At 58.3% G+C, this 20,375-nt stretch overlaps 1 protein-coding gene across 1 annotated transcript in view; it reads right to left on the bottom strand.

Annotated features, from left to right (window-relative positions):
• MID2 (midline 2) overlaps positions 1-4,262 on the bottom strand; it is a 119,169-nt gene extending 114,907 nt beyond the window's left edge. The window contains exon 1 of the mRNA XM_063346128.1: positions 3,888-4,262. The gene's annotated coding sequence lies outside the window, so the exon portion shown is untranslated. The remainder of the gene's footprint in view (positions 1-3,887) is intronic.
• Positions 4,263-20,375: the final 16,113 nt, after the last annotated feature.

Below are 20,375 nucleotides of genomic sequence, written 5' to 3'. Positions count from 1 at the left end.
TTGGGAAAGCAGAGGCAGAGAAGGTGAATTTGGACATAAATCTGCATCAGCCTTTGTAATTTTGCTCGTGTTTTGCCCTGCACCAGCTATAGCAGTGCAGGTGCCGGGGCTTTGTTCTGTGTTTTCCAGGTGTGTGACGCGATGGAGTCCCTGTGCATCGATGGGACGATTCTCCTGTCTCCAGCTGGTGCCTTTTCCAGGGCATTTTGCTGTTTAGTGGCCAGACCCGGCATGTAAATGGCGGTGCGAAAGCACTAAGCAAAAGCTTTTCTCCTGCGAAGTCGCAGCTGACCCTGTGGCAACCCCCCCTTCAGCTGCATTCTTGTCCCTGGCTGTGACCCCCCGCAGGGGTGGCAGCTCCAGCTCCGAGGCCGGAGAGACGCTGGAATGGTTGTGCCATCGGGGCAAGCAGGCGATGCTCCCTGTTTGTATGGGGAGAAGGACGGCACAGTGCTGGTACTGCCCAGGACACGGGGACCAGATCCTTTTGGCAACGGTCGCAAGAGGAACAGTTGCCCTTTGTGGCTTTGTGTTGACACCGTGTTTGCCACGAGGAGCATCTTCTGCTGCGCAGAGGCATAGCGGCAGCAGGAGCTCCAGCCCTCACAGGGAAAACTGAGGCCCTGAGAACTAACAGGGCTTTTAGGAGATCGCAGGCATACGGCAATTAAAGCTCAGCGTCCCCTTCCCTGGCAGCGCTCCCGGCAGGAGCCTTGCTGTCCTTCGTGCCCCGCTGCGATGGCTCGCAGACGGTACCGATGGAGGTGGAAAGCCCAGGCAGCCCCAGGCAGGACATGGGGCGTCAGAGCCATACGGGGACCCCCCTCCCGGTCGTGGGGGTGGGCAATGCCATCGGCTGGTGGCCTCCTGGGAGTCCTCCTGCATGGACTCGGCTGTGCTGGCGGGGCTCCACTGCCCGCTCTGTCCCGGCGCCAGACAGAGCAGGGACTTTCTCATACCCTGCATCGGCAGAATCAAAGGGGATTGTGGGCTGGCTTTGAAGCACCGGCTTATCTTTCTTTTCTGCACCCGGGGGGGGAGTTGGACGTCCCACGTACCCCAGACCAAAGGTTGTTTGAGGGGGAGCAAGGGGGGGAGGGGGGAGCCGGTGGGGTGGATAGCCTGATTCTGTGTGGGGCGAGTTCAACTGAGCTCCGGCACCTCCCAGACCCAGAAACTGGCCTCACCCTGCAGCCCACATGGAGTTTCGCTCCCTGGAGACCATCCCCGTGGCTGACCACAGCCACCCCAGGCACCTCCGATCCCCGGCACAGCCTGGTCCCACTGCAGTGAGCCCTGGGCATCACCCTGCTTCTCAACACCTTGCTCTGGTGGTGTGTGGGGGAGATGTGGGGTTCAGAGAGCCCCCGAGCAGCGCCACACCATAAACAGCCGTGGCTCTGTTTGCCTCCAGCCGAGTGGGGCGTTGGATGTGGCCTCCTGAAGGGCACGTTCACCTCTGTGAAAGAGAGAAGGAAATTAAGAACAAGCCACGTGTCCCAGTGCAGAAGCTGACTTCGGTGTCTGTGTCTCCACCAGGGCTCATCACCCCGCTCTACAGCCCCCTCCTCCCCCCCGGGCAGGGGGTGCTCACCAGGCACTTTTCCCGGAGGCAGCGCACACGACCACGTCGGCTGTGGGCTCTGGGCTGCCACAGCCTCCTCTCGCTTGTGCAGGTGCCCAGCAAGGAGCTGCGGCCCGTTTTGGATGACTTGCCTCGAGCAGTTAAAACGCTTTGGCCAAAATCCTCAACACCTTAAAATTCCAGAGGGCAGCTGTGAAATCCCGAGGAGACCCCGCACACGCAGGAGCTGGGAGCGATGCCGCAAGACCAGCTGCAGGCACCAGGAACCCGTGTGCTCAGAGCCATTAGCTTAGCCACCCAAAAATGGAGACCAGAAGGGAAGACCGCTTCCCACAGCGCCTGGGTGAGGTCCCCGAAGGCAGCTCCTCTGCCTGTTGGATAACCGGGAATGCTGCCACTCCTCGCTCCTGCGATCCCATCGTACCCGTGTGTCACCAGCGCACTGACTGCACAGGGTGGAAGGTGTCTATTTTGTTGGGTACTTTTCAAAAACATAGTGAAGAAGAGCTGATGCTAAGAGCTCACTGTAGTTCCCTGTGCCCCGAAATATGTGGGAAGGTGGTATCCTTCCCCCGTGGTGCCTGAGCAGGCAGCCGCCTGGGAGACGCTTGTCCTGGTTCTCTCCTGCCGGGGCACGAGGATGCTGGCTGCGGGGCCAGGTCCTCCTGCCTCCCAGCAGATACAAAAGCCCCCTGCACCTCCCCGGCAGGAGAGGAGCCCGTGTGTCCAGGGCAGCACCGCCGGCCCCGCTCTGTCCCAGTGCCACCTGCGGGAGTTTTATTACCAACTTAAAAGTGAGCAAAGCTAGAAGCTAGACCGACACCAAAGGCGCTTGAACACCCCACCCATAAGATGCTTTGGGCTCCTCTAGGGTGAAATATGAGCGCCAGTCATTAATAGTTATCTGCTCTTTCCATGCCAATTCTGCGCAGCCCCCGGGCTGCCGGCAGGCTGCAGGCGTCTCCCCGCTGCAGCCCAGCCCCGCTCCCTCGGGCAGCGCCGGCGGCAGGGGCTCGCAGCCCAGCATGCAGCGCCGGCAGCAGCGGGCATCCCGGGCACGGCTCCGCACGGCGTGGAGGGGCTCACAGGGACACCCCCTCCCTCAGGAGAGCCTTAGCCTTGGCCTTGACATTAGCGTCAGCCTTGGCCCTCGCCCTCGCCCTCGCCCTCGCCCTACCCTTGGGGCAGCTCCACCCGGGGGCCACCTCTGTGCCCAGCGAGGCAAAGGGGGTCCGTGCCTTTCTGCAGGGAAGGACCACCAGCCCCCCAGCGCGGGGTCCGTGGCTTCACATGGGCACGGGGAGACTCAGTGTGGCAAAGACACTGCATTCAGCCTTTCTTTTTCTTTTATTTTTTTTGATACATCTTCCATATTTTACTGAGCGTCCCCATTTCCGAGTGGCTGCTGCCTTGGAGGGCAAAACACTCTCCTGGCCACGTTTCACGGGGTTGGGGCATCTTGCTCTCAGTTTTTCACCCAGATTTCTGGATTTAGACACAAACCAACAGCCTGCGGAGGACAGGACCCACACACTTGCACCTCCCCCAGGTGCCTGGGCCTGGGTGGCAGTTCCCAAAATGAGCAACCACAAGTTTTCACTCCTTATTTCCAGTGCTCAAACAAGGCGTCCCGCGGCAGAGAGTGCTGGGAGCGACGGGAACCTCCTGCCGTGGGACCAGACACTAGAGGGCAACGCGCTCACGCAGGCTATTAAGGGACAGACCACGAGTGCTAATGAACTTGCCCGTGTGAGCGCCGTCGGACCCGCACGCCTGTGCTCAGCGCCGGCCGCTGCTCTGCCGGGACTCACGGCTGCGACGTGAGACCGTCGGGTCTGTCCCCGCACCCATGCCCCAAGACGCAAAAGGCTCCAGACCGATGTTCTGCAAGTTTTGCAGAAAGGTTTGCGGTTGCCTTTTAATCAAAACACATTTTTAGGCCATTGTAGTCCTGCAAGGGAATGAGAAAGGGGCATAAAATGAGCCCACTCACAAATTGAAGAGCTGCCAGCGCTCACCCTGCATCCCTCATACCGCCTGTGCCTGAAAACCATTGGAAGGGAAAGGCACGAGCAGGGACATGGCTGATGCCTTCACGCTAACTCATGCCTGCCAGGAGGGCAAAGACCCCGCCAGCTTAAACATCGCACGCTGACAACAGGGTCACAGCTGCCCTCGGCCTGCGGCGGCTGCCTTCTGCAGAGCACTGCGGTCGGCAGATCTCACTCTGGTTGAATCCATCGCTAACCACAAACCATCACATCAGTCAGAGCTAACACCAGTAAAAAGAGAAAACGTTTACCCGTCTCAGCAAACAGCTGGGGAGAAGAGAGTGTGGAAGAGCGAGGAGGAATGCCGGGTCTCCCAGCTGGGGCCACGCCGGGTCTCGGTGGAGTCCTGGCCGTGTCCCGCTGTCCCCTCCTGCCGGCGGCCGTCAGCCCCCCAGCGCCGAAACAGAGATGCCTGGGCTGACAACTCCGTCGAGGAGAGGAACCTGTCAAGAAGTGAAGCAGGAGGATTGCCAGCTTGATTGGTCGCCTCGGGGAATCTTCCATTAGCGGCTTTAAAAGACACGTGTCGTTTATTCTTTCCCTGTCTCTCTATTTTTCTCGCTGCTCTTTTGGAAAGAACTGAAGCCTTCCTGGGCTGAAATTCCTGCAAAGATCCGCTTCCCGCTCCTCGGCTTTAAAGCTTATCTGTCTGTACAAATTCCTCCCTGCATTACACATAGAGCCTAACCTAATTTTTTTAGAATCGTATTTATGGTTTCTTAATTAGGGGAAGAGTCGTTGCAGAGAAGAAGAAAAAACAGATCCGGATCAGGGAAAGTTGGTGTCCTGGGGGTGTGCATGCGGGTGGATTCATTAGACACGAATGCCCGGAGTGAAACACTCTCAGAAATGCTTTGTACCGTGGACTCGGGGGAGTCCGCCCCCTCCGAACGGGTACGCAGCCATAAAGAAAGTACCATCACCGTTCGGGCTCTGCAAATTGCAGGATTTTCGGTTTGAAAAGTTAATTTGAGGAGCTTTTTGTCTGCAGCTCTGGCACGCAGCCCGCGTCCCCAGAGCAGCCCAGCCAGCACTAATCCTGGGCGATCAGGTGCCTGCGTGCGGAGAAACGCCAAGCGCTTTTCACGCTCTCTGCCCGGACTGGGATTTAAGAAAAAAAAGATGCAATACTGAGAGTAAAACCTCACTAAATCCCCGCTACGTGCGGAGAGCTGACAGCCCCCAGAGCCACCGCTGCTCCGCCGGGGCGACGGGGAGCGCGCTTATCCTCTCGGGCCACTTTTGGGCCTGGGGTCTGCTGGACTGGTGGTCCATGGCTGCCTGAAATTGCTCCTGACTGCCAGTCCCCAAAACCCCTGGGGCCTGGGAACTGATTTCACCCCCTGCTAACGCAGTCGCTGCTTCCGTGCTTTTCCTCCACCAACTGCCTTCCCTTCACGTTGTGCGTGTGCCTCAGGTTAACTGGCCTTTCTGTAACTAAATGAATATTTATTTTTATTTCTTGCCCTCATGCAAACTCTTTTAGGTTTGCAGTATGGGAGAGATTAAATAATAATACTTCTTGGCCTTCTTGGCACCGGGCATCACTTTGTAAAGCTGTGCTGGGTCTTCCCTCCCTCCCAGGGCTCAGTTAAAGCTCTCAGAAATGCCGACGTGGCATGTAACGTGGAAGGTGTTAGCAGGGTTATATCCCCCAGTCCATGACCTTTCTGCTGAAGAAGGGGCCCTTCTCTGCAAAAGATTCAAATAGTGAATCTGTCTTCTTAAAGAACAGTGTGCCCTCGGAGGGTTATCGGGGATAACCGCACTGCTTCCCCCCAGCTCCCTCAGTAGTGAGTGCTTTCCAGGCTTTCCTTCCCAGGGAAGAGCGTGTCCTTGGAGCAGGCAGGTCGGTTGGCATCAGACAAACCCAATGTGCTCTTTACCCTTAACATTCCAGCAGATGCAGGGGCTCAGGGGTAGATGAGACATGAAGAAACCGGTACAAGAGGGTCCCACCCTGAGTGTTCCGGTCCCTCTGGCCGCAGATGCAAGAACACAGAATATATTCCCTGTATTTTTCATCACAGGCAAAATCCTATGCAAAGGGAGCTGAGTGACTCCATCTGGTGCCATCTCACTGCTTTCTGTCCCGCTGCTCTTCCCATGCCGGGAAGTGGTGGCATTCCCGCTGTCCCACGCCACAGCAGAGAAGGGGAGCTCGAGGAGCCTGGAGCAGAAGTGGGAGCAGGATTCAGGCATGCCACATCCCCCACGTGCCCGCTTTAGCCACAAGACTGGCCCTCGCCATTGGTTAAAGCACATCGGGGCTGGACACGCTGATCCTGCTCGAAGTGCGGGGGGCAGCCGTGCGAACACGACGGGTGCCGCGGGGAGAGGGTGAACCACAGCGGGGCACACGCAGCAAACGCCTCGTCTGTCTGGTGGCAGGAGGTCTGGATGCTCCTTGGTGACTTTTAGCAAATCGTGTCTCTTCCCAACACTTCAATTCCCCTGCTGTAAATCAACGATAATAACGTTTACGTTCCTTGTAAAACTCCTCATCCATGGAGACGAAAGTGTGAGGCAGCAGCATTTCTCCAGCCCCTGTTAATGGCTGGAGATATTTCTCCTTTAGCACCCACGTCAGCTCCTACTCTCTTGGCTTCGATTCCCAAATGACACCTTACAAGCATTAACTCCAGCCCTTGTCTACTTCTCTTTTACACACATGGGCCCGAGAACATTGCCAGTGGGACAACTTTTTCCCCCTGGATATCTTTCCATGAGGCATGAAAGGTTTGTGCGCGGCTGGCTGCAGCTGCAGCCCCCTCACGTGGGGCTGCTGCATTCCCAGCTCAGACCCTGCGGAAGCCTGAGCCCGTCCGCGAGGTGCTGAGCGCTCCGTGGAACTGTGCTCTACCACGTCGCTGCCCAGGTCTGCCAGGTGAACCTGCCACGCTGCTGGCGGCTGGCCGCCGCGCGCCGTCGGGAGGCTCTGGCGGGGCTGTGTGCGCAGCACGGCACATTTCTTAGTGCTTACGGTCATCCCAGGTGTGGGAGCCAAGAGGGCTTTCAGGATGCGGCGCGACCAGCGCTGCCGTTTGGAAAAAGCACGTTGGCGGTGGGATTGGCTGAATTGGACATAAATTTTCACTAGTTCTCAGCTGGCGTGTTTGGTTAAGCCATGTGTTTGCTCCCTGCAGTCGCGTGAGGGGTACGTGCTCACTCAGGATGCTGTGCTCAGCGCGCTGAAAGGGCCCTGCTGTGAGAGGCAGGAGAGGTGACGGTCCCACCGCCCTGGCCCTGCTGGCATTTGGGGTACGTCCCCCTGGGTTTGCAGAGCCGGGTCCCGAGCCCCCCGCCAGGGCCAGGCGCTCGCTCCGTGCGGGTGTGCGCAGTGGAGAGGGGCTGGGGGCTCCCGATGCGCTGCAGCCAGCGGGCCAGCGTGGATCCGGGGGAATAAAGGGAAGGGGAGGCAGAGGAGGCTGAGCGTGCTGAAGAATAGTGCAGAGGCATAACAAGCCAGCAAGCCTGCCCCACCAGATGGGTGTTTAGCATTGACCTGTTCTACTTCATATCCCTTTTAAGTGCCTCTGCTTAGGGCTCCCCATCACTTTCCTGCACTCTACAACCAGACAGCCTGGGACAGGAGCTACCCACGCAGTGTCCGGCCGGGAGGGCAAGGGGCCACGCTCTCCTCTGCCCCTTCTCTGCTCCCGTCCTGGCCCCAGCCCTCTCCATCCCCCCGCCACGGCCCAGGGCGGTGCCGCTGCTGCGAGACCAGCTCCTCCTGCCTCCCGCACAGCCCCTGCGCCCCCCGCCTCTGGGGCTCGACGCTTCTCCCTGTCGCTGAAGAAGTGACAGTTTGAAAAAAGATCAAACCTGTCTGCAGAAAACGGTTGGTTTCAACCCATTTTGGGGGAAAAAGTGATAAAAAGTTATAAACGGCTCCCAATGAATGTGGAATTTGTCAGGTAAAATGTAAGTGGTTCAGGCTGAGTTCTCCCAGCCATCAGTGATGGTGAGGTTGCAAGACTTTTCACCCTGCTTTGGGAGAGAAAATTCTTTTCCGGAAGGTTTTTGGGGAGGAGGAAAACCGTCGCCACTCAGCGCCGCCCCCAGTGTCCTGCGAGCCCCTGCTCCCCCGCGCTCCGCTGGTGCAGGCACCGCGGGAGCCCCCCGGGAGCAGCGCTGCCGTCCCGGACTGCATTAGCACGACATGAGTGACAGATCCGAGACAGAGCTTGTCAGCTCCAGGTGCTGGGAATCTAAATATACGGAGATCATAATCGTTGAAAGCTGTGGTTAGAAGAGGCTTTCAACACTTCTGCTTGAAATTGGCTAACGGGGCTACAAAACCCCTTTGTCTCTCTGGCAGGTTACCTGCCGTCCCTGCTCTGATTCGTGTCGCAGCAGACACCCGGCAGCTGCCGCTCCCGCTCCCCTGCCTGGGACCACAGGCCACGCCGCAAACGTGATGGAGGAGGAAGAGCTCGAGACAGGTCCCGGCACACAGTCTCTGGGGCACATCCCACCTTTTATCCCCCCCCACACACCGTGCTTAGGCACATGCCGAGGACACCGATGGAGGTGGTAAAAGGACTCTGGACCTGGCAGCCGTGCGGTGTCTGGTGCTAAACAGACTGTCCTTGGTGCGTGGGACCAAGAGCTCACGTGTCCTGGGAGCTCACGGGGCTGCCAGCCGGAGGGAAAGGGCACAGGAGGAGCAGGGACGGGATCAGGTCAAGGGAGGGGGGCCGGACCAGTGCAGCCCTGAGCCCCTTGGTGCCAGAGGAAAGACCCTCGCTGCCTTCTGCGGGCTCTGAATTAGCCCTGCACACGGGTCTGTTCCTGCCCAGGGTGACCGTGGATGCTGAGCTCTTGCTGCAGGACCGGGGGGGCAGAGGGAGCACAGAAGAGATGGCACACGGAGTGATGGAAACTGGGTTCCTCTGACACCTTTGGGAAGCAGTTCCCAGGCGCAGGGTTCAGGGGCTTGTCCCCTCTACAGGAGAGGAGAAACAACATTTCTACCTCAGGCGAAGCTTTTCCCCTGAGCAGCTCTGCCGGGGCAGCGCAGGATGGGGATGCGCTTCCTTCTGCACGCGCGGGGCCAGCGCTCTGCTCTCTGCTCTGCGGTGGGAGAGCGACCCTGCCGCTCCCACAGCCGCTGTCCTGAAATATGTTCTTAATGAGGTCCCTGTAAGGCCAGGAGAGGACAGGGTGAAAAACCGAGCCACCAGAGCAGGAAAAGCCAAACACACCCAGCCCTCAACCTTTTCACTTCAGATTACAGTCACGGTGCCCTCGAGGGTCAGGCACCCCAGCTCAGCCGGCCGCCGCTGCGTTGGTTGCGGGTTTGGCCGGGCATCGCTCAGGAAAGACTCCAGCTGCACACGTGCGCGGCTCCACCAGCGCGATGGCCCCAGCAGTCCCGCAGGGACCAGCGTTGGGGTCATTTTCTGGGACTGTGTCATTCCAGTGCTTTCCAACGGTGCACAGCTCTGAGGGACACCAGATCCAAATAAAACTTGATTTCTTATCATAGACTCATTGAATGATTTGGGCTGGAAGGGACCTTAAAGCCCACCCAGTGGCACCCCCTGCCCTGGGCAGGGACACCTCCCACCAGCCCAGGTTGCTCCAAGCCCCGTCCAACCTGGCCTCGAACCCCTCCAGGGATGGGGCAGCCACAGCTTCTCTGGGCAACCTGGGCCAGTGTTTCTTGAGCCCTTTCCCTCCCACACCAGCAATCAGACCTCATGGAGGTGAAGAGAGCATAGGGGACAGTTGGGTGGTGGTCCCTGAGGCACATGAGCTGTTTGCTGCATCTGCGTCCTGTTCTCCCCTGTTAGCAGACCCCCTTCCTGGGATGCCCTGGCTGCCGGGCGACAGCGGGTCCCCCTTGGGCTGGTGGGTCACCCAGGCTACCACCAGAGATGCTGATGACCACGGGGAAGAGAGCACAGTGGTCACGGCATTGCTGGCTGCCCGGGGCTGCTGACACTGCCTGGGTGACACGCTGCGGCAGCAAACCCAGCGACGGCCGGGGCAGTCGGGTGGGCTCTGGGGGGCCTCCCCTTGCCCCAGCTCTGCCGGGCTCGGCAGGCATCGCTCCAGGAGAGCAGAGGACCTGCTGCCGCTGAGCTACCCGGGGCCTCGCTACCGACAGGCGGGTTTAGGGATGAAGTCTGGGACGTAACAGTGCTGGCAGTGGCCCTGGCAAGCAGCTTTGTTTAAATTACCCCCCTGTGCAGGTGGTTTCGGGAGGCATCCCGTTATCGGAGACAAGGGGGATTCAGGCCATACGGTTCACCCAGCTCTGGCCTGGAGCAGCCCCTCCTGCCAGCCAGGCTGGGGTTTTTCCCTCCTTGTAAATATTCGCGGGCTTTTGCTGCCCCTGCCCCTGGCTCTTCCTGGCTCTAGGGCAGGGACTGCCAGGCTGGGTGCTGCCACCTTCCCGCCCGGATGCTGAGTGGGGCAGGGGACAGGCAGCCCCCAGCCCCCAGAGCCCGCTGTCTGCGCACCGGCGTTGAGACCACCTGGGGAACAGCGGGCAGCAAACCTCAGCGCTGGAAATCTGGGCTGCAGCGCTGTCAGGAAGCTTCCTGCAGAGCATGTCGCAATGGCAGAGAGGGTGGGTGTTGCGGGAGAAGGCTCCACAGACCCCCTGCGGCAGAGCAGAGCCCCCCGAGCTGCAGGGCCTGTCGGGAGAGAGGGGCCAGGCCCCCCTCCTTGCCCCGAGACGTGACTCTCTGTGGTCGGGATCAGGCTACCGAGCCGTCATTGACGGTCGTGGAAGGAAACCTGGGCCAGCGCTGTTGCAACATGCCCTTGAGCTGTGGGTGGGAACGGGGAGTCTTTCACAGATTCCTTGCACTTCCCAAGCTAACGTTGGCCCGGGCTCCCACTCCCCTTCCCTGGCTCAGGTTGCCCATGTTTAGCACCCGCGTGCTCGCTCGTTAGTGCCCAGAGAGCAATTAGGTTTCCCACACTCCTGGGTGGGGATGTGAGGCAGTGCCCAAGCTTTAATGAGAACCCGGAGTACCAAAGCAGGCGCTGGTACTGCTAACGAGCGTCTGCCAGGCGGGCTCTGCCAGTCCTGGCATGTTCTGCGCGTGGCGTGAGCATCAGAGACCTCCGTGCTCCTTGGTCCACATTACCTGCTCCAGGGCACGAGGAAAATACCCGAGCAGACTTGTTTCAGCTCACGCTGTCGTGACGCACTGGAGGGAAAACCTAAGATGGGCCGCGGAGCGGTGACTGCCGCAGGCACAGCCTCACACCGTGCTGGGAACAGCGTGCACGCAGTGATGCTAACTGGTAACCCCGGGCAAGGGGTCCTCCAGCAACCACCAGTGCCTTCCATCCTCCCACACTGTGTGGACCACCCTGCAGGGACCAGCGGGCAACCGACTGTGGAGTAAGGTGTCCCCTCGCCATGTGGCAGGGCACAAATGCATCCATCCCAGCAGCGAGGGCACGACCAGCCATGCCAGAAGAGGGTCCCCGTGTTACCGCTACTCCTGGCTGACCGTGGGGTTTCTCACACCCTTGCCAGTGCTGTGACACCGCCGCCGGTGCAGCCTGGTGAGACACAACCCTGTTTGACCACCACGGTCTGCAAGGGCTGCTGCGCGTTGGGGAAGAGGGATTCCTGAAGGCAATGCCTCCGGATTTTGGAGAGCAAGCCATGGACCCGTCTGTGCCGCGCAGAGACCTGGAGGAGGGGTGAAGGCAGGAGGCCCCCAGCACGGCTGCGTGCCCCCGCGTGGCTCCGCCGGGGGTCAGGCAGCCCCAGCACGCAGCTGTGGCACGTCGGAATCTGGATTCAGCTCCTGCTGAAGCCCTTTCATCCCCGTGCATGCCTAATTCCAGGCTGTTTGTATCTGTAGACAGCGAGTGAGTTGGGTTTTTAATGAATGTGAAATTCTGGCTCTTGCTGCAGAGCTTTGCCAGGGACCGTGTTGTTTCATGTATCTAGGTCAAGCTCATGCCTTCTTTTGTAGCGTATTTCAGGGAGCTTCAAGCACTGCCCTTCCCTGCCACCCAGCCATGCTTCGGGTCCTGTCATCTCCCTCCAGGATGATTCATTGGGCCAAAGCTGTCTGTGGAGCATCTCCTTCCCAAACAGGGGCTCCTCTTCGTTCCCGCAATGGGAATTTTGCCCAGCACACCGAAGCTCCAACCTTGGGCCAAAGGCAAAAGCCAATCAGCAGAGAGGCCAAAGGCGTCCGGGAATGCCCGGTGTGTGGGGCTCTGCCGCGGCCGGGCCACTCTGCCCCAACGGCACGATGCTATTGAGGAACCAACACGTCCCAGTCCACCCCCGGCCTCTTCGGCAGACTTGAACTTCTTGCTCGTAGCAAGGAGGAGACCCACCGCCTTCCCGCCCCACCGCTGGCTGTTCGGGCACGGCCCTGCTCCTTTGCTCGAGGTGGGGGAGGCCCAGCACGGGCCGCGGGGGACCCTCTGCCAGCACAGCTCCCTGGCTGCAGCGACGGGAGGTCCGGAGCGCCACAACCTCCCTCATCGCGGGTTGTTATGGGGGAGCTAAAGATAGAGCGGCGAGCCGGCTTTCATTTTGCACAGAGAAATTAAAAGAAAAAATGTTGGGTTTTACTTTCATGGAAAAGCATTTCCAAATGTTCTTGCCTCTGTGTCAAAAAAAACTATAAATAACAATTGGTCTTCAAAAGAAGGGTTTGCGCACCAGGAGAGATGTGTGGGGCAGGCTCGAGCCCTGTGTGGGGCAGAGGCCTTGGCCCGGCCATGTTGAGGTTAGTGCCCATGAGCCGCTCTCCCAGCACTGTCAGAACTGGGTATTTCTGCAGGGTATTTCTTGTCGAAACCTCTGCAAAGCAAGGTAAAAATGATGCCGGGACCTCATGCACCGCAGAGATGGAGGCAGGCAGAGGAGGGTGCTACGGTGCCAGCCCCCGGGGCTGCCCCTGGAGACATCTAGAATGGCAGAGACAGTTGTGATTCAAAGTCACGGTACTGATATGCGGCTTGGGAATGGCGATGATCACATTGCATATTTTCTTCTGTTTTCTTAGAAATCCCTCAATCCACGCACGCCACGTCTGTAGCTAGCAGCTTTTATTGGACGAAGCAGCGGGGATGGGGGGGAAAAACCCCTCCCAGGTAGATCTACCCTGCTTTCCCAGCTTGCTAGCTAATCTCCTGCAGAAGGTGTGAAAATATTTGTAAAAGCTGGTTTTCCCACTTCAGAAAGCCATCATAGCTTGTCATGTGGGGCAATCGCAGCCGCTCAGCTCCTCAGCCATTTGTCACACACATTGCCCACTTGGTCGCACCTTCTTCGTGTGAGAAAACCCCCAAGGAAAGCTCTGCAGCCACGTGAAATCCCGCTGGTTTGCCTCTAGCTGCTGCTGAAGTCTGAGGCAGAATTGCGGCGCAGAGACCGTGTCACGCGATGGCCTGGGACCCCGCAATGCCGGTAGCACAAGGGCCACCATCACAGCAAGTGCCCATCACCAAAAGTGCTGATGTAGCAAGGCGCTCGCTGAATAATTGAGAATAATGAAGAAATTTCTCAAAATCAAAGCCTCTTCGCTGACAATCTGCAAACAGAATTGCTGCCTGAATTCATCAAATGAATCACCGGCCCAGACGAGCTTGCTCAAAGCTAATCCTCTTACTGAACCAGAATCAAAACCAGCTCAGAGAAACTTCCCTCTTTCAAAGGCTGGCGAGAAGATGCCACAGATGCCTCCTGCTTGCGAGGTTAACTCTCCACGGCACACTCATATGCCTGTCTCAGCTGTTCATTGCCACCCGGACCGAAAGCATCCTTTCTGCTCCCACGGATCCCCGGCCTCTGCCTGGAGCTCGTTCTCACAAACACGACTGCTTTGCCGTGCAGCTGGATCTCACGTGGACCCATCCTCTGACACCCTTTGGATGTCGGTGCTTCTCTGAAACGTCTGACATATTCCGCCCTCTAGGAATGTCTCAGCTGAAGTGACAACGGTGCTGCGACGAGCAGATCCATTACAGCGTGGGGAGACAGTTCAGGGCTCACGTGTCGGGTTGGGAAATGATGGGCAGGCTGGTCTGACACCTCTGCGGGATTCCTCCGGCTTCGGAGTTGCGTAAGCCCTGAAAGTGATGCTTTGGCCAACCGAGCTGAAACGTGCAGGGGAATCACGGGTAGCCGGGCACGCAAAGGGAAATACCATAGGAGGGATAGAATCACAGGATAGAATTGCAGAATCCTTTAGGTTGGAAAAGACCTTTAAAATCATCAAGCCCAACCATTAATTAAACACTGCCAAACCACCACTAAACCACGTCCCTCAACACCAGGTCTACCCGTCTTTTAAATACCTCCAGGGATGGCGATGCCACCACTTCCCTGGGCAGCCTCTTCCAATGCTTGACAACCCTTTCCATGAAGAAATTTTCCCTAATGTCCAATTTAAACCTGCCCTGAGGTAGACAGAAGTAGGTAGCTGTGGCTCACTGGTCGCACTGGGTTCTCCTGAGGATGGGTGACAGCAGGTGGGGAGCTGCAAGAAGAGGACTAAGGCTGTGCATTTCCAAGGTGACATTAATTTTGGCAGCTGACATCACTGGTTTGCTAGCCCAGGGTGTCACGAACAGGAAAGGACCCTGGATTGTCTCAGCTGGGAGTATGCCTGGGCGAGGAGGAGATCGTGAGCTGGGACCAGTGGCATGTGGTGGCCACCGATGTGCTGCTTCAGTACAAACAAAACCAGCCTCTGTCTCCAAGCTGTTTTGGGGGGGGGGTGCAGACCCCATCCATGGGGCAAATCCATGGCAGATCCGGTGGGGAGAGGACTCGGGTGACAAAGCCCTCCCAAGCAGCAGCTGGAGAGTCTGTGTCCGCGGCCAGGCCTGCGGATGGGCAGGGGCTGGGGCTGCTCCAGTTGCCTTCTCGCTCCGCTGGCCCCCGGCACTGAGGGGTTTGCTCTTTAATGAGGAGAATTCGTTAAAGCATTAGTGGGTTCAGCAGCTAATTGCTGGGGAGAGTGCAATCAATTAGGGGAGGCCCTTTCATCCTTGGATAGTGGAGCGGCACTTTGGAACCTCCCATCAGGAATGTGCATGGGTAACAGACGTGGACTTCAGATGGGAGAGGATCTGTGCCCAGCGCCGAGAACAGGGACACAAGGGAGAAGGTGGAGGTGCCCGTTTTCCACCCTGGTCTCAGCGTGGCCAGCAGGACATCGGGCTCTGCTGCAGGCACCACTGAGAGCGTCAGGGATGGACGTTTGAAGGTCTCTGTAGCGATGGAAAGGTGAGTCTTAGGTTTGGTGCTTCTCTGGACTTTCCTCGGTCACTTTGGGATGATTTGGGCCCCACGAGCACTTGCGGCTAAGGGAACCTGTTGAAGGCCTGGCAGAGCCCAGGCAGGTGTTACCTGGGCTGTCCTTCGGACAATGCAGACGGGGCTCCAGCAGGTCAGGGAAGAACAACTTCTGCTTTCCAGCAGCTGTGCTGAGCTGTCTCTGCCGCACGGTGCCCCTCACTTCCACAGTCCTATTTTTACTTCTCCCAGCCTGCGCCAGCACCAGATGTGTCTGTCCGAGTCCCGGCTCAGATCAGCCCTGCTGTTCCTCTTGGTTCCTGTTTGCCGACTTCTGTATTTCAGTCTACAGCAAACGCTGCTATTCCTACCCTGGATCTCCACCTTGCTCTGGCGATGGACCTTCTTTCCACTCTTGAGCAGTCCCTGCTGCTCCCATCCCCTGTACTCAAGTCAGCTTTTATTTAGAAGACATCCCTGAAAGTGGATGCCAGGCGGCCTGGGACTGGGATGAGCTGCTGTGCTCTCCCGTGTCAACGAGCTCTCGGGATGCAGCATGACATGGGTTATTGACATGACAGAGCCGGTCAATGGAGCTGCCACACAAGTGCACAGCTTTATAAGTAGAAAAGCCTCAGGGGAATTGGGAAAAGAGAAAAAAAAAAAGAACATGCATACAAAATAATTCTGTAATGTTCACATCTCCCTCCAGCCCCGAAGTCTCCAAGCAGCTCTGAACTAATAGCTTGATATTTTTCATCCTACAGTTGAAGCAGTTTGGAGTCAAAGCATCGTCAAAAATGTGTCTGAAGTAATAATGTGTGTCCAGCTCATCGTCTCCTCCTCTGTCAGTCGGTTACAAAACACTTTCTGTTCCGGCCACTTGCTCCGCTCTGATGGATGCTGACTGTGAGACGCGGACGTGGGGAGCGGGACTTTGCAGGCTGTCCCTGCCTGTGGGGACGCCGCTTTGACGCGCAGCAGAGCCTCGTCACATGCCCAGCCCCGACCCCGGCTCATGGCCGTGGCAGTGCCAGGGTACGTGCTTCAGTGGGACCCTACAGCACCGACCGAGGCTGATGCTGATGCTGCTCAACCGTGCACGACAGGCGCGGGTTGTGGGTTTGGGGAGAGGCAGGAGCAGGTACCAAACCCCTCTGCTAGGCACCTGCTCTCCTGAAGTCCCTGCCTTCCCCGTACCTCCGGGGGGCAAAGGGCTCCCCGTTCCTCGGGAGCGACAGAAGGGACCAGCCCTGCAAGTCGGCACCCTCCTGCACCCCGAGCTCCTGCCTCTGAGTGTTCACCAGAGGCCTGGACGTAGCTCAGTGTCATGAGTCAGAGGGAAAACGGCAGGGAGCCTTCCAAAGGCTCTACCAGTTGGTTCCCAGCCCAGATTCCCCTGATTTCCCGTAAGTAAAAGCAAGAATCCCGACTAGACCTCAGGGACTGTATCCTGTGAAAGCAACAGCTTAACTGGGCATGGTTGTCTGGACATGGCCAAGCCTCCTCTGAGTCACTCCAGAGATCACCCTAAGGTCATCTGGGATCTCATCCCAGCTCTGGGAAAAAAATCCTTGTGGGATGTGGCCACCGAGCCAACGTCTCCAGACAGTGTGAACAAAACACTCGCTTTGGCAATCTTGTTTGCTAAATTGCAATCACGCTTCAGCTATCGCGTGGGTAGGGCCGGGCCACTGCTGCCTGTCTGGAGGCTTTGCCTGGCTGCGCTGGCTCGTGTGAGGGTCCCTCTCGCCCCGCGCTGCCCCGAGCCCCGGCGTGGGCAGATGGACTTTGGTCACCGCAGACCAAGCTGGGAGCTCTCAAGCACTAAAATGCACCATCTCTGTGTGTGCTAAGGGCTGCGACAGAGGAGCAAAATCCCACCTGAGATTTCCAGGTGGGGAGAGGGAGAAATAGGTCCCACACTTGAACCTGGGCTACGGAAAGTATGGCTGAACTGTGGAATCCTCACATCTCCAACCCAGCCAGACCAAGGGCCCTGGGGGCTGGAGAAGGTAGGGCCAGAGCAGCGTTAGCATGGAGGCATGGTCACCTGGGGCCACGTGGCAAGGACCTGCAGCGCTGGGGACAGCAAGTGACTCAACTGATCCTTTTTGTACAAGATTTCATGCCACCCAGGGTCACCCGAGGAAAAGATTAGAGGGAGGCACATCACCAGGACCTCTTGCTGTGGCTCCGTGACGTGTAGAGCAGGAATGTAGAGCAGGTCCCCCTGTCCAAGGGGAGGAGCACGCAGGGGTCCCTCCTTGCACCCCGAGGCTGTCAGCGTGCAGTCTTGCACCCCAGGACACCTCACACCCCTCTGCCCCCCATCCTGCCCGCAGCGGGAATCTCCTGCCCACGATGGTCCCCATGTGCTTCAGGACATCCACCCGCGTCTTCCCGAGCCTGATGCCAGCTTCCGCAAGGCACCGTCGCCCGTTCACCCATGCAGACCCTTACAGGAGATGCTCGCTGGTCACCAGCGACCGGCGCGAGTGTCACCGTGTCCCCTGGGGCTGCGGGAGGGTCACACGTCAACAAGAGGCTCAGTGGGATTTACGGGCACTGACAGGGTCTCCCAGCGGGCCAGCACTTTGGCACAGCGTGGAGAGCCGAGGGGAATCTCTGTTTGGAGCAAGTTACTGTTTTGGAAGGTCTGTAATGAGCCGCCCAAGTTGCTGAGCAGCATCAGCTGTGGTGAGGCTGACAAAACGCTTCAGCCTGGCAGCAAAAGCTTTTTAATTGGCAAACGGCTTGTTTTGACACTTCCCAAACACGTGGTTTCCAGGCATTTGTGAGAGCCCCGGCGAGCTGAAGGCGTTGGGTTCGCAGGGCTCCTCTCGGAACACCAGGGAGAGAGGGCTGAGCCCGGGCTCGGGCGCCAGCTGGGGACACGAAGGATGCGGCGTCAGAGGGGACAAGGGTGGGAGGGAGGGTGGCGTGGCCCAGGAGGTGTGGAGCCAGGTAAGGTTCACAGCGGAGCAAAAACCCGCGGGTACGTCCGAGTGGTTTGCGAGGAAAGGCTGAACTGGCTGTTGTGAGCACAGCCCCTGCCCCCTTGGCTTCAAGGACGTGAAGGTGCTTTTGGACAAGAGGAAAAGGCTTCAAGTTGTGCAGGGATGGTTTAGATTGGATATTAGGAAAAATTTCTTCACCAAAATGGCTGTGAAGCATTGGAAGAAGCTGCCCAGGGCAGTGGTGGAGTCGCCATCCCTGGAGGGATTTAGAAGCCGGGCAGACGTGGTGCTGAGGGACATGGGGTAGTGGTGGCCTTGGCAGCGTTGGGTTGATGGTTGGACTTGATGAACATAAAGGTCCCTTCCAACCCAGGCCATGCTATGATTCTGTCATTCTAAGGTGAAATAGTGCTCAGGACAAACGAGACCCATTGTTCGGCTGGAACTGAGATTTTCATGGAGAAAATGGGAAACTTTTTTTCCTTTATTTTTTTTAACTTCAGTCATGGCAGTTAATTTCTGTTTTTCAGTGCCCCCGAGTGCCCTGTTCGTGCTGCCTTGCCCGTGACTTCTCTCCCCTCCCCACCGCCCCCCCCTGGCGTGCAGTCCCAGGGGCGGGCAGGGCAGAGGGTGCGGGCAGCCCCCCCAGCACCCAAAGCCCAGGGACAGGAGGGACCCAGAGTGGCGGCAGTGGGGACCGAGGGGAAGGAGAGCGGAAAGCACAGGGAAAGCCGGGGGAAACCTGTAGGATCCTTTGGGACGCGCCAGCCCTGCCTCTCAGGGAGCTGTCGTCACTTCACGGGGCGAGCGAGACACCGTTAACACCAGCATGAAGCTGCTCATTACAGCCAGGATTTAACTAGCTGAGAAAATTCCTCTCTTGTTAATTAAGGCAGCTGAGCGCAAGCCCCTCTGCAGTTCAGACGCGCGCGTTAATAACCAGAAAACAGCCAAGATTAAGAACACTAAGACGCCTTCATGGACACCAGGACGACATTGCTGCACATCACGCCAGCGCTCCTCAGCGTGAGTCAGCTCTGCCCGCGCCACAGCCACCGCTCTCCCTGCGGCCTTCACAGCGTCGGGGCTCAGAGGGACAAGACAAAACAGCCTCAAGTTGCGCCAGGGGAGGTTTAGGATGGACATTAGGAACAATTTTTACACTGAAAGGGTTGTCAAGCATTGGACCAGGCTGCCCAGGGCGGTGGTGGAGTTGCCACCCCTGGAGGGATTTAAAAGCCGGGCAGACGTGGTGCTGGGGGCCATGGAGCAGTGGTGGGTTTGGCAGTGTTGGGTTGGTGGTTGGACTCGATGATCTGAAAGGTCCCTTCCAACCTGGGCAATTCTGATTCTGTTCTACACTTGGTCCCTGGAACAGGGTCTTGGAGCCTCTGCTGGATGCCACGGCTGCCCGTACTGTGTCCCAGTGCTCCCATGAACCGTGCCGGCAGCCGGGACACCCGGCACAACCCCCAGACCTGCTCTTGTGTTTGTCCAGGAGTAATTGAACAGAAACTGGTTGTGGAGCCACACGTTTCCCCCACCTTCCCCAACTCATCTGTGCCCAGATCAAGGAGCAGAGCTGTGAGGACCATCTTCCCCTTCACCCCTTGTCAGCAGAGAGGGGACCCAGGGCAGACAGGACCCTGTGGAAGGGCCGCATGGCGGCGGGGGCTGGAGTGCGGGGCTGCAGGCGATGATGCTCCTGGCTCTCCACTGCGGAGCTGCTAACAAGAAGAGTCGTTTCCAGCAGACAGCTGTTCAGTGCCATCCCCACGTCCCGGTGACATGTGCTGGAGCCAGTGACACCTTCAGCGCTAACTCCAGCGGCGGCTGAGCCTCCTGGAGGCTCAGTGCTAAATGGCCCGTGGATAACAGGCTGCTTTCCAGCTCTCCTCCCTGGCATCTTAAATCCAGGCCAAGGAGCTGGAGGCTGAGGGAGGAAAAGTCCTGCACCCTGAGGTGGTGCTTTCTGGAAGATGGATGGCGCCTCCCCAGTCAGCCGGTGCTGGGTGCTGGCGGTGCGTGTGCTTCCCCGGGAGTGTCAGCCGGTGCTGGCTAAAACCTCTCCCCTTGCCGCAGTGCCAGGGTCCCACGCCGTGGAGCCGTGCCCCGCTGCCGGGTCTGTGACACCCAGGCTCGGCTGTAAATACCCACCCTGAGCTCGTCTGCTTGCAGAGACGCGTGGTCCTGATGGCCACTCCCCCCAAAGCTCCTCTCTTTTTAAAAAAATGGGAAAACCTTCGAGTTTATGCCAATTTCAGTCCAGTTTTCACGCATCTGTGCCATCTACCACCAGCAGCAAAAAAGCTCCTCTGGCCCCTTGTCTCTCGCCACGGCAGTTTTGGCGCTTCCTCTGCCAACACCTCTATCACACGAGACAGAAACCAGGGGCAAGGCCAGGTTGGAGGGGGCTTGGAGCAGCCTGGGCTGGTGGGAGGTGTCCCTGCCCAGGGCAGGGGGGCACGGGATGGTCTTTAACGTTCCTTCCAACCCAAACCCTTCTGTGGTCCTATGAGCCTCCACGGGCATCACTCGCT

This window comes from Chroicocephalus ridibundus, chromosome 9, assembly GCF_963924245.1.
Source record: "Chroicocephalus ridibundus chromosome 9, bChrRid1.1, whole genome shotgun sequence".
In the NCBI taxonomy this organism is placed as follows: domain Eukaryota; kingdom Metazoa; phylum Chordata; class Aves; order Charadriiformes; family Laridae; genus Chroicocephalus; species Chroicocephalus ridibundus.
This window is presented reverse-complemented; position numbering and strand designations above follow the sequence as displayed.